At 41.4% G+C, this 14,043-nt stretch overlaps 1 long non-coding RNA gene across 2 annotated transcripts in view; it reads right to left on the minus strand.

Annotated features, from left to right (window-relative positions):
* LOC139823100 (uncharacterized) overlaps positions 1-14,043 on the minus strand; it is a 41,652-nt gene that overhangs the window by 17,511 nt on the left and 10,098 nt on the right. For both annotated transcript variants that reach the window (XR_011734693.1, XR_011734692.1), the window contains exon 2: positions 164-240. This is a non-coding gene — a long non-coding RNA (uncharacterized lncRNA). The remainder of the gene's footprint in view (positions 1-163; positions 241-14,043) is intronic.

A 14,043-nucleotide genomic window follows, 5' to 3' on the forward strand; every position in this document is an offset into this window, starting at 1 on the left:
TTCGATAATTTCATAGTAAAAAGCGTAAAATTATATCATTGCGATCCCATTGCCCGGAATTAACGGAAGTTTCCGAAGCGTGATTCACACGGATCACGCGCGTGGAACGTGTTTTTACCTACAAAAGTCGTTCGTATAATTATACGGAAGCAGAAAGACTTACAATCTCGTTCTCGAAACTGTCCGGGAACCGCGTTCGCCACGGGGATGCACGCACGTCGTACGCATGTCGCACGCAGCCTGCAACCAGACGTAAAATCAACAATTAGAACGTAGGAATTACGGACGTTGAACGATAATTTCGCGTTGTACGCTCTGCAGGCCGGGATGCCTGGTACCGTATCGAGGAGGAGATGAAAAGAGGCGGCACTGTCGTCATTAGAATTCTAACCGAGCTCGTCCGCTTTCAAATAAACGACCCCTCGACAACGAAATGGTCCGCGTACACAACGCGCGCGCGCACACACGCACGTATACTTACACGCGTGCACGAACGGAATACCTTGTAGGTACGAAAGGAAGCGAACTTCCTTCCTACGTCCGATGTCACGCGCGCCACCGTTTATATAATCCATCCTGTGACGTCACGCTGTTTAATCCATTCATTATTGTGAACCGGCACTCCGTCTCCGTCATTCTTTCTCGCTCCGGTGCAATAGCGAAGCGTTCTGCACACGCAGAAACGCGGCAGACGGGCGTCGACGACAAAAGACGTCGTGCGCAATACCGACGCTTTTTCGAACCGCGAATTTGCTGAATAAACGAATCGACGAATTATGCGGGCCGCTTACGTTTCAAGTGGTACGAGTACAATACTAAAAATACGAAAATAAATACAGCACGTGGATGATCGATTTGCATGCGCACTTCGTGATACAATTTCGGCGAGGTTTTGCAAAGCAGATCATTTCAAAACGTGCAGGCACGTGCAGTTATATCGAAACTATTTATACACACATGAGATTTTTCTGTAAAACAAAATTAATGTTAAAAACATCAAGAAAAAATGCGAGTGACGCTGTTTAACGAAGATTCGTATTTTGAGAGAAGAAGCGACCTCGACTGTACGAAAAAATACTTCATGTATTTACATGCACGTGATGTAATTGCGACAATGTAACAGACTCGAACAGACTCGTCATGACGGAGAAGAGAGTTCGAAAGAAACGTTTCGCAAGGCAATTCTATTTTCAGTGGCGCTGCACTTGCTAGAGAGGATGCGTGAGGAGTATCTACAAGTCCGCAATGAAATAACGTATTCCGTGTCTTCGCTCCTAGCATCACAACCTTCACTTCAAGCATTATTAGCTTCTATGAGTTGCGCAGTTGCGTTAAGCCACGTTCACACAGAGTAACCCTTATACTATTCGGTGCTTCTTACTTCAAGAGAGGCGACACGTTCACTTCTGAAAGTCGGCAACGTCAAAATCATCTCTCTCACGATTTATATATCTTATCTTATCTCTTATACGATTTATATAACCGAAAATGTCATAGACGTCTAGCTCGCAATTTTTAGCGTTTAACTCGAGTAATAAGAGCGCGTATTCTGCCAGGCAGTTTCGAGCTCGCGTGAATTTGTGGGCTCGTCATTAATGACGCTCGAGCCCGGTCAATCGCGAACGTAATAGTCGCGCGAGCGAATGCATATCCTGCGCGATCGTATTTTAATAAGTTTTTATCGTGAATTACGACTCCGGCTGTGCAGGCAGCTTGCGGCGGTGACGACGACAACGTGTGTGGCGGCGGCGGCGAGTGGGCGGACACGCACGGCAAACGATTCTGATACGAGGCTGCTCACCGACCCGCGCGCACGCAACGGAATTTCACCTTACGAACGACGACGAGTGCGTCGAAAAGATAATTGAAGCGGTGAACGGAAAAGGGAATGTTCGGAGGCACCCGCGATTTTTCGCTCTCAACCAGTCCCCGCCTGCCCGGTTTTAATTAAAGTACGAGCCGGGCAGGCGTACTTTAAATAAAGTATGTTTACTCGAACAAAGTTTACTCGAATGAAATTAAACGGGGAAAATCATAAAAAAATATTTGCGTAAAAAATATCGGTAAAATATGTGTAGAATGCACAATCGCGAGCGCATACAGACATTATCGTTCTTTCGAGGAAGCGGAAGTCGTTTTCCTTACCCAGCGATTTACTCAATACTTGTCAATTTTTATATTCGGTCTTTTTATTCAACCAGAAATTTGCCCTAAATATTCCTTTTCCAAATAACGCAAAAATCATTATATTATTTTTAAAATAATTCGCGATACGTCGATGGATAAATGATGCAAATCCGGGCGCGTAACAATTTGCTTGGTATAAAACTAAAATCGCGCGACCGTGAAGAATCCGTTATACTTCGAAACGTTCTTAATTTAGCGTTATCATATATCTACTATTATTTTAAGTACTAACGTCCGTGAGTACATGCAAACTCGCGCAACGCGATAATTAAGCGATCGAAATGCATTATCTTACTCTCTTTCTTTCTTTCGTTCTTTCTTCCTGCGATATTCCACGGTCACGCGTCCATCGCGAATAACGCAGCTCGGGATTAACCCGCGTTGACCTTCGTGCGATCGAAAACGCCGCCCGGGATATCGAATCGCCGTGACGACCGACATCCGGTCCCGGTTCTCGACGGCGCGACGCGGCACGTGAATGAAGCTCGGCCTGGCGAATGCGAATGGGGAACACGCGCTGGATGCATGCGTTTAAAGAGACCCCGGAGCGCGTTAACACGAAGCGACACAATCGTGCGTGCGATAGCGAACCGCGACGTTCACCGAGGCGCGATAACGCTCGTCGTTGAAAAATTGTTGACCGCCCTCGAAAGAGACGCTCTCTCGACGCTGATCGTGCGCGAACGATCACGCGCAGGAGCTGCCGCATCTTTTCACAGATTCTGCAAGAAGCTGGTCCGTAAATTTTTGTTTTAATAAAACGCTTCTTATATTAAAGTTTTCTTACGTCGTTAAAATGTAGTGGGGTGCAACAAACGCAGTTTTCTTACGACACTCGGGAATATAGATTTTGAAGTTAATTGTAACTTTTTGACACGAAAAATCGGCAGCATAATGATTGTAGAACATAACGACTGTACGCTGAAGTAATAAAAAGGAAATTGAGAATAGTGTATAGTTGTGGAAAATAAGCAATCAACGATCCGGGGCACGATCTATCGCAGATACATCGCATTTAATCTTCCGCCTTTCAGAATCATAATTTCGTTCTCGAATTCCGCGTCACGAAATATTCCACAGCACGCGCCATACGACGCAATTATGTAGCATCGATGGAGGGGGGAAGAGGGTATAATTATAGTTAGCAGCGAATGGACAACAGATTTGCGGCGTGGCCCCGCGTATGACGTAATACTACAGCGTTCGCCGGCAGTCGATAAGAATTCCGACGCCTCCATTCAGAGACGGGAAACGGGAGGAAGGATGAAACCTCCGGCGACGTGGCGTGGCGTGGCGGCGGGCGCGGGAGGATGGCTGACGGCAAGCAATCGGACACTAACTGATACGGAAAGGCGAGATTACGAAATCGAGAACCGCGAACGATTGCCGCCCGAGGAATCCACTCGCTGGCGCCTCAGATAAGCGAATTTTTTTTCTGTTACGTATACGATCGCGCGCTATCTCGATCGTGATCGAGAGAACGTGCGTAAGTCATGGGTTTAATTTTGGAGCACACGCGCGCTCCGCCGACGACGGTTCAGCTCGATCCTTTTGCGTGAGTAATGCACGTACGGAAGTATACTTGTTCGCATGATGAATATCATTTTTTCTATTCGTCGTGAATACGGATTTTGCCAGCATTGTATCTTCAGTGGATTATTTTCTCTCTGGTTCCTTATTATTTCCGGTAAAGCACTACATCCGGCAAAGCTTCGATTACGCGTCAACGGTACAGCATATTAAAGAAAAGGGTCTCAAAGGAATTTGAGACATATTGTGTTTTTGATGGCTGTCAAGTTTCCGATATGTCTTTTCGTAAAAGAAGATCTGGATTAGGTATTTAAATCGATCTGAAAAGTAGGCGGTAAGCTCACACTTCGTTTTATCGATCTTTTATAAAATCTGACTTAAATACTGTGCAATAAGTAATATTTATGTATTGCAGCAAGAGGCTAATATAATACTGCGCGTTTTTGGAGCGCTCACCCGAACACCATGGGTCTTTTAATCTAAAGGGTTTTTGAAAGCGTTTCTGTGTTACAAAAAATCTATAAAAATTCATGTATCATCTTTAAGGTTTTAAAAAGTGATTTCTATACTTACATAAGGGCGTTGCAATTTTTTTTTAAGTGTTGAAACGTTAGAAGAAAATTGTAAAATACGAAAAATCGACCTTAAAAGGCCCACGGTGTCCGCGCAGTGATAAATGTCACATGTTTAGCGAGTAGAAAATGTTTGTCAAGTGATACGAAATTTGTCAAGTGATACGAAAAGAGATTACTTGAATGCATGGTATGAGATACGAAGATATACGAAGCGTAGAGATGGAAGGTGGAGACTACTTTACGTCTTTTTAAACATCGAGATAAAAATAGGATAAGATAATCTTTTGTTTAAATATCGCGTACGTGACAGAGGCGAGCAAGTCACTCGGTATCATTATGTCTGTAAATCGCTTCGGTAAAGTTAATGTCTTCAATGTTAATTAAGAACATTTACTCAGAGTTTAAAAGGTCTAAGTTTTCGATCCGCTTCTTTCAAATCCTGATTAATAATTATTTGATTAGCTTTAATTTCTTTCAAACAGCTACATAAAGGGGCCTTAAAGAGACAGATTCAACAATCTAAGAACGTTTCTAATCTCGCTGTGCCTTTATGGGCGACAAATGAACATCCATGTTCACATCCCACGTTGCGCAATGCTGCCTCTCGACGAGTAGCGGCGCGGCGCGCGCGTGAATTTACGACAAATTCCGTACATTCGACGTACGTTACCTACACACGTACGTTCGCACACGCAACACACGTGTATTTACGCAACAGGCTGTGCATGCCTGGCGCAGGTGGCGTTATGATGACGCAAACGTTTTATCGGTTATTCGATGTTATACCTCTGCATAGATAACAGAGTCGACGATCGCAACGCGATTGCTCCAGAAAATTATATTAATATTACGGTTTTGAATTCTGCTGTCACGAATAGAATGAACATAAAGTCTCTCGCGACCCTTCGTGATATCTATAAATAACAAAAAAAATAACAAAAAAAAAAAAACCGCTCGCTTAAGCTTAAGATAAAAATTAATCCGATGTAGAGCGCGAATCTCCCATTCTAACGCGTCGCTTCAACTCGCAGTTGTTCGTCTCCGTCGAACTGTGCCTCCCGGACTTATCAGCATGTCGTAGGCGAACCGGAAAGGGTTACGAGATTGGTAGGAGTCGATATCGAACGTGCGCGCAACGCGCCGAAACTAATTCACGACTCAGATAGGCGACACACGGACTTTAAAACCGTCTCGATCTCATCCGGCCAACCCCCTCCGGTTCCTCGAATATCGTCGTAAGGCACGCACAATGCGCACACTTGCGTACGCATCTACTTGCGACGGAAAACGGATCCTCCCTTCGCGACGCGCGAGAAAAATCCATCGAGTATTAAATGAGATTTAAGGCGGCTTACCGAGCATAAAAAATAATAATTGAATATTTGACTCACAGTATTCGACCTAATAAATATACATCTGGTGTCTTGAGCACGCGTCTAGGCTAGTTTAGGGGCGTGTAAAAAAATCCACAGGCCTCTTATTCGGAGGTAACGTAAACTTTACGGCGCTATTTAGGACGCATTTGGTGAGGAGCAATGACGTCACAAACCGGAAACGGAACACGCGTGTGCGTGTATAGATTTATAGACGCGCGAGTGCGTAGCCCGGTTATGACGCTGTCAAAAAAGTAGCCCCAATTGCGCAGTTGATTAAAAGGTACGTTCGTCTCACGTTTTTCAAGGAATAACAACGGACACACAAGAATTTTAATCCAATATTATCTGTATCTCTTGTGACCTGAAATTGTCACAAATTGAAAACATATATAAATGTTAAATATAAATATTTATATATAATAATAAGTTAAATTAAATATAAATTTACGTGTATGCATTTCTTTTTATTTGTATACATATACGCGTGACATTAATTTAGGAAGGCATAAACGAACAGATAGAGCTCTTATTTCCCACGATTATGGTTAACCACGTGTCGACAGTTGACGGAATTATCGGTGAACACGATTTCAGTCTGTTCACGTCACCTAATCATGTTTTGTGGTCGGATAATAATAATCGCCTTTACGTACTTTACAACAGGATATAAGAGGAATCGTTAAAGAAATATGAAAGGGACAATGCATCTCTCATCGCTTTTAAATAACTTCAATTTTCTAAAGTAATCACAATGAGGGGTGTAATAATGTAATGTAACAATTCTTAAAAATGGGACTGCAGTTCAAATTCATTTTTACGAAAAGTGAGATACGAATAAGATAATATATTTGTTTATATAATGTTTCCTAGAAAATTTGTTTCTTTCATGAGATATAAAGTTATTATATATTTGCAAATTTGTAATTAAATTTTCGCATATATACTACACTATTTAAATTTCTAAAAAAATCTACAATTATTATTCACACGATAATGACTATCGAAAACAATTTTTGTCATTAAGACAAAATAGGATAATGACTATCGAAAACAACTTAATGTTATTAAGACAGTACTTTATTATGTTTCGGAATAATTTCAAGTTTACAAGCAATTTTGCTATATATACCTATATAAGAAAGATCGACGAGGCAGTCTGGATCTTCGAAGGACGACCATTGTGGCGTTAAAGTGTGGGAAAAAGCGTCTACTATATAGCGTGAACGAAGAGTCTGTGGTTCATTCATGGCGAGCATCTGAATGGGGAGAAAACGAGAGAGATAGAGGAAAAGAGGAAGAAAGAGCGAAATCTCTGTGCGCGACTGTATATCCACACGGATACACGTATACTCGCGTGTAAAAATATACATGCTGCACAGCCAGCATAAATAATTACTCGCACGCGTATATAAAAATATAGAACGCCGTGAATTGCGTTCTACATTGCGGAACCTGACTAAATCCTCTCGAGCGTGTCGATTTGATTACTCGTCATTCGCTAAATATAATTTTGTTATTTGATGAATGTTAATGACATTAATACACTGTTACGAAGATATGTGAAATGTTTAAACGACTTTCCTTCATATGGAATACATTTATATATTTTATGTATTCTATAGTTGTCCATATCTTCCACGACTAAATCGATCCAAAAGTAAATTATTAAGATTGAAATAAGTATTCTTGGAATATCCGGTATACGTATGCAATATTCTAGAGTATCTGTTTTCTTTGCTGTTGAAATATTAATTTAAATGAAATATTAAATGGAATATATAACATCGAATGCTTTCTTAAAGAAGCATATTAAATATTTAACAATTTATAAATTTAAGAGAAATGTATCTATATTTTCCTAGAAAATTAAATATTCTGATTTACGAAACGCACGATTTTTCCTTATCTTCATAGCATAATAAGATAAAAGTATCTCCCGTCTTTCAATCTAAGTTTATTCGATAATTTTATAATGGTTAATGGGAGAAATAAAGAAATTTTACAACACAAAAAGTGTGTTAAATTCCCATTTTACATTATTACTGCTATTTCATTTTTCAAAAGAAGATTGACAAGCTTTCTTACTTCCTTTGATTTTTAATTCTAGTACAAAAGCTTGTATCAAATTATAATTATTTTCGTAATAAGAAAAGTCACAGAAATCATTTCTTTCGTCGCTGTTTATATCATGTGCTGAAAGACATCGAAGAATGAAGCAGCGCGAACGGATTCACCTGACGACGATGTGTCGGAAAAGGCTTCACCAGCCTGCACAACACGCTGCGCATTATATAACGGCGCGTATGTAAAATACCCACACATCCGATACACACCGCCGCCTAGATACTACAGGACGTCTGTAAAAACCCACTGTGATGGCGCATTGTGAAGCGAGCCGGCTATAAAAAGCGCCGCTAAGCCGCTCGTAAAACACGGCAAAAAAAAAAACACTCGCCAAATAAAGCGAGAGCGAGAGTGAGAGCGAGAGACGAAGAAGATATATACCTACGACGTCCGGCCCGGCATCTCCGGCTAACCCATCGCCACCTCTCATCTCGTCGGCGCGGCGGCTGTCAGCAGCAAGTACGGACCCGAGGAAGCTTGACCTCCATTATTTCCTCGCATTCCACGAAACATTGACCCATCATCCCTGCCACGATTTCCTACCGAGACGCGTTAAGGACCCCGGGTACTATTCTCATTCAAGGTAGCGCGCTTCGCCTTAACTCTTTCTGATCTAACGTCCATAATAGACGTATCTGTTTTTTTTCCAGATCTGTAACAAGAAAACTACGACGATTTTTTAAACGCAAGTGCGTTTCAAATGATAGTTTTTTGAATAAATAGAGGAATATATGCGGCAGATCTTCTATTTTCTCTCTATGCAAGTATCTTCTGTAGTTCTTATCCGCGGTTCTTGTCCGAAAGTTGATTTATTCCGGACGAGGTAATTTACCAATTTCCGCGGCAAGACCGAGATATCTCTCTCACCGCGGGAACGAGACGGTATTTTATCGTCGTCATGCCCCTAATTAATCTCCGCTCGACTTCGCGCGCGTGGAGAAAATCGTGAAATTAATGTGCGAACTTCGACGGCGCGTAGGTTCGCGCGAGGGATTAAAGCGAGGGAGTCATGCGAATTTCCGGCGCGCGCCCAACATCGGGCCAACAACAATTCGGCCTGATTGAGCACCGCTGCGTGTGTCCTGAAGGAGTTCCCACGCTGCCTCGCGTCACACACAGCTATATTACGGCTAGATATGTGTCCCGATGATTCGTCGGTCCACGATCCCTAGGACTCCGCTGATTGATCGATCCGAGAACTGATTACCGTGCGTGCGGGTGTGTTGTGCGCGCGCGCGCGCAAACACACTGTATACACATGATAATCGTGCCCGTCTCTATCTTTCGTAGTTATCTTCAAAACACGATACAGTGATGGATCATACCGACGAATCGTCGGTTCACATTTTTTCATGCTTTATTTCCCATGCGAATAAATACAATAAAACTATGCAAATTTTTGCACAGTTGTAGCATCAATATCAGAGATAGATCGTGAGAATCAATTTTTCTGAAATGAAATGCAAAGGTCAGTTTTATTCACGCACGTGCGAAATTAAGCCTCAAAATTGCATGTTGCTCCGTTTAGTCACTGGTAACAGAACAAGTATGCTAAAATTCGTGTGGTCAATATTCGCGTGAATGCTGAAGCAACCATATAAATCAATCGCTAGCATTCTCATAGATAGTGATCGCTGTAAATAACAATATAAAGGATTGCGGATTGAAGGTTCCCGCATCTACCGGGCGCAAAATGCCGGTTAAAGGATCTGTACCCCTGCAGTTATACAATACGACTGAGTTTCAAGCAACGATACACGGACGCGGGTACGTGGGAACCGCGTCGTCGTCCTCGGTTATCTTAACAGCAGTGATACCGTATTGTTACGACCACCATCGCCATCGCCGCGTTCCGGAAAGTAATAACTGTCCGAGAAATTCTCCGTCGCAATAATGCAACGCGGTGATTGTAATTTGAATTAAAAATTATCATATGCATATTTTATGCTCCTGACCGTAATTTTTTATTTCCAATGGTGGGATTTTGAAGTGGTATTTAATATGTAGATATTTTTATTGCAACATTGCAGATATTTTTCATTTGTTCACTTCTGTCTTGTTATCATGTTTGCGTTTGTTATTCATTTTGTTTCTCTCGCATTCATTTCTCAGTAATTGTAAATAAAATGTTACTGCTACTATCGAAATGTTTTTTTATTTAATAGAACTTTGGACGATTTTTATTATCTGTCGAGTTTTTAAGTTTTCGAGCCCCGCATTTGTTAAATTCAGCCGTGTACACCCCGCGAATCGCGGAACGTACCCGCATGCGTGCCTTCTCCCTTCGATTCGAGCTCGTAATAAAATCGCTGGCTGCTCCGTAAACACATCTGCTCCCTATCTCTTATCGGTCACAGGAAATGAACTTATTATTATACGCACAAATCGTTCCTATCCGTTGCTGGTGAAACCGAGCATTAGTCACACTTTACTAGACGTCAAACTGAAACGTTTTCCCGAAATGTAGCAGTGTCCGATTTCGTGTGAATTCAATGACTCAAATAGAAACCTTCCGGTCGTGGCGTCAGCTCCAGGAAGAAACGTATTACGGGGTACATTCCCGCGTGAATATATTTTGCACTTTTCTAGGTACATACATCCGCGATTCTAGCCACTTCCTTTTAAAAGGACACTAATTTCTAAAATAAAATTTCATACGAAAAAAAGTTATAAAGAAAAATTTTTGCTCTGTATCTCAGCTATGAGATGCGCGATCTTGCATAGAAAAGTGGAAGCTTAACTTTTAATACATGTGTTATTTTTAGTAACATATAGTAGTCACAGGTGGAATCTACGGAAATCCCCACAAGTTTTTCGTTTTCTCTAAAAGTAATGTAAGATATGTAAGTTTCAGAATACATAATAGATAAAACACATAACTGACAAAATACGTAACAAAAATCGCGCTTAGAGTCCAGTCAGACCCCGCCCGTGCAGTTAAAGGTTAAAAGAGAAATAAAATTTTATGTCAAAAAAATCACAGAGGCATATAGAAGAAAGTTAATCGTTGACGAAACAAGAATAAAAAATCGAGAGATAGAAAAATAGTGACTCACTTCGGGAAGCGTTCCGTGTGCACGTGGACGCGCCCAAGAGCGTCGAAGAGCGAACTAGAGGAGCCCGAGGAGGGAGAGATTTGTGCGTGTGGCAGAGAGGAGGGGAAAATATTCGTGCGTTCGCGAGCGTGCGAGAAAGACGGACAAAGAGTTGAACGAACCCACGCGCGGACCGAACCTCGCTAATTTTTTAAAGACCCACCTCCTACCAGTATTTCTACTATCGGAGAGGCCACCGTTGAAGCGATGGAGGTTCTGCTGCGTAATAGAGGCGGGTTTTCGTGACCAATCGCGGAGACCCTCCACGAGACCCGAGAAATTCACCGCAGACGTTCTCACGACGCAAATGCGGCGTCACTTTAGAGACACCCTTTTACCATATAGAATACATTTGTGGTATTTCTTTCCGAAATGGAACGGATTTAAATCACCGATGAAAATCGGGTCAACCGATGATGCTTTTGACGTAACTTCGGTAGAAATACTCCGAGAAGTACTCTTTCTGGTAACTATTTTGCGTATTGCGTATTCGAGATTACAAATTATGAACATGTGAGAAACTATGCAATTTAATAAGAAATATTCTTGTTAAGCCATTTTTTTTTCGAATTTTAAACAACTTTCGATTCCTGTATTATTTAAAATCGTTATTATCGTTCGTATCAAAATAGATAGCGATATTATAATAATGTTATGTTCATTTTATACTAATAAATCGTTATGGAAGTGAGTACTAAAAATATTCCGCAAAGCGTGCTAAATTTATTTTGATCGACATGAAAATTACTTTTGAGTTTTCTGTGACATTGATAATAAATAAATTATGCAGATAAAATGTGCATGCTCTACTGATTCAGATTCGGATCGATTACATGTTATTTATCTCGAGTGACTGAAGTTCTTTTATTACAAACTGATCTTGATAAGATTTTGCAATACTCTGTCGCAGACGTGTCTGCATATTGCGTGATAATAAAATATTTGTATACCCTCCCCCCCCCCAAGTGTGTGATACGAGTGTTGGAATAATAATTAATTAATAGTCGTGATCGCCGTTTGAGCATCACAGAAGGTATACAATATTCGAGTGACGAATGGAAAGATTTGTTAACATTTCTGTTCTGCATGTCTAATTGCTGCTCGATATTTAAAATCTAATGAAGCTTATACGTCACGTAAGACGCACATAGCATTTCTTTTTGTGCTTCTCGTCATTTTATAAGTCAAATAATTTCGCAAAGAGCATTAAGGGGGTACTATTGATCGCATTTCGTAAACCACGTATTTGCACAGGGATTAGGAAACCGATTGTAAAGACCAAGGAATCGTCAACGAAGCATTAATTACCACCGCAAATAAACGAATTGCTCGTTTTTGCCGAGCGAAAATACACAGTTTGATGTAATTTCGGCACGTGTATCGGGCTCCAAGGCCGAGGCGTGCCTCAAGACACGCTACGCAAATAAAAAACGGAAGTGTCGCGAATAAAGTGACTATGGTATTACGGCGAAGGCATGTTCTGACTTTCAAAATCCGTTTCGGGTAACTTATATAGCATTTGACAGTATTGTGTGACGATATTAATGATTATACTTTATTAGAGAGAAAGAGACTTTTTTGATAAGTAAAATATATCAAAAATAGAACAAGTAGAATAAGTAGGATTTATAAACATTAAAACGCATTAGCGGTTCTATGAAGGATCGTTACCTGAAAAGAGCTTAAGGCTATTTTATACTTCCACATTTTATTGAAGTGAGAAGAAACGGTGCGGATCCACTTGCGGTTCCACTTGTAGATTTTATCAATCTTTGGAATGAATTCTTTTTTGTACTCTCTGGCTACCATCTGAGAATGCTTTATATATTCAGTTTTGTTCGAACGAGTCTCATTAGAATGTAATATATCACGATTGCAATGTATTGCTTTGTATAGCACAACGCTGTCACACGCAGTCCGATTATCTCGCGAGAAAACGGAAACGACTGACGCGATTCCAGCAAAAGAACATATAAAATGCTTATCTCTTGTTAATTCAAACAACACGTGACTGCATCGTGAAACAATTAAGTACTTCGTTTCTCCTGGCATGCTATTGACGGTTAATAAATATTATGCGGAAGAAAAACGATGCGATATTTCGCTGTTTAAATCAATGGCTTAAAAACGTTAAAGTTTTTTTTTGCTTTCTGTAATTAAAGTAAAGTGAAAAGATAACTGTGTTGTTTGACACACACGTAGATATCTCGGTAAAGATATCACAATATAGCATTACCTTGATGTATTACACTAAAATTGAATTATTCAATATCGAATTATCGTATATCGTAGATATTATATCAGGGGGACATCAATATTACATTATTTTCGCATATTACATCGAAATGTCACGTCACATAAGATTAATAAAATAACTTAAAACAACATTTTCCGAAAATATTTCAGTACTAAACTAGGTCACAGCGATCTCGTCTCCATTACGCGATAGGAGCGATGTACGGGTTTGTAGGAAAAGATTGCCGGTCCGATTCAATATTGTGTCATCCGCGAAAAAAAAAAGGAAAGTTAAGAGAACGGATATCAGACGTGCATTTTTCTACGGGGATCGTGCTCTTTTCTATGGAGACGCGAGAGCACGTGCCCGGGTGAGAGAGCACGCGCGTGACGTCAGCGTGCGTCTGGGAACAGCTGACCGCATTCCACAATAATTGTTTTGCATAATCGCGGTGGAAGCGGCCACTCGGTGGTAGCCTCACTGTGCCCGGGAACAGAAGAAAGAGGCCGACACGAGAGAACGAGAAAAGTGGAGGTGGAGAAAGTAGAGGGGAGAAAATTCGAAAGGGCCTTCTCACGTCGTCGGGGTGGGGCTGGGGGGACGGAACGAGGTGGGAAGAGGGGGCCCTGGTCCAGCCGTCAATAGCTACGCGACCGGCGCGTTGGCTTTTAAAGTTTAAAGATCCAACCGCGACGGCGGCGGTGGCGTCTAAGCATGTCAGCGGTACTCAATTCGCGGCGCCGCGCCCTGACGAACTTCTGTTCCGTGCGATACGCATTGCGGGATGAGTATAGGGAATATACGCTCCGAAGCCGCGCAATTACCGACATTCCGCAAGAAATTTCAAGTCTTTTCATAACAAAAATTCGATTGGGCACTACGCTTTCTCTCAAGAATCTTTAATCTACGATATTAAGCGT

The sequence above is a fragment of the Temnothorax longispinosus genome, chromosome 12 (genome assembly GCF_030848805.1).
Source record: "Temnothorax longispinosus isolate EJ_2023e chromosome 12, Tlon_JGU_v1, whole genome shotgun sequence".
Lineage (NCBI taxonomy): Eukaryota > Metazoa > Arthropoda > Insecta > Hymenoptera > Formicidae > Temnothorax > Temnothorax longispinosus.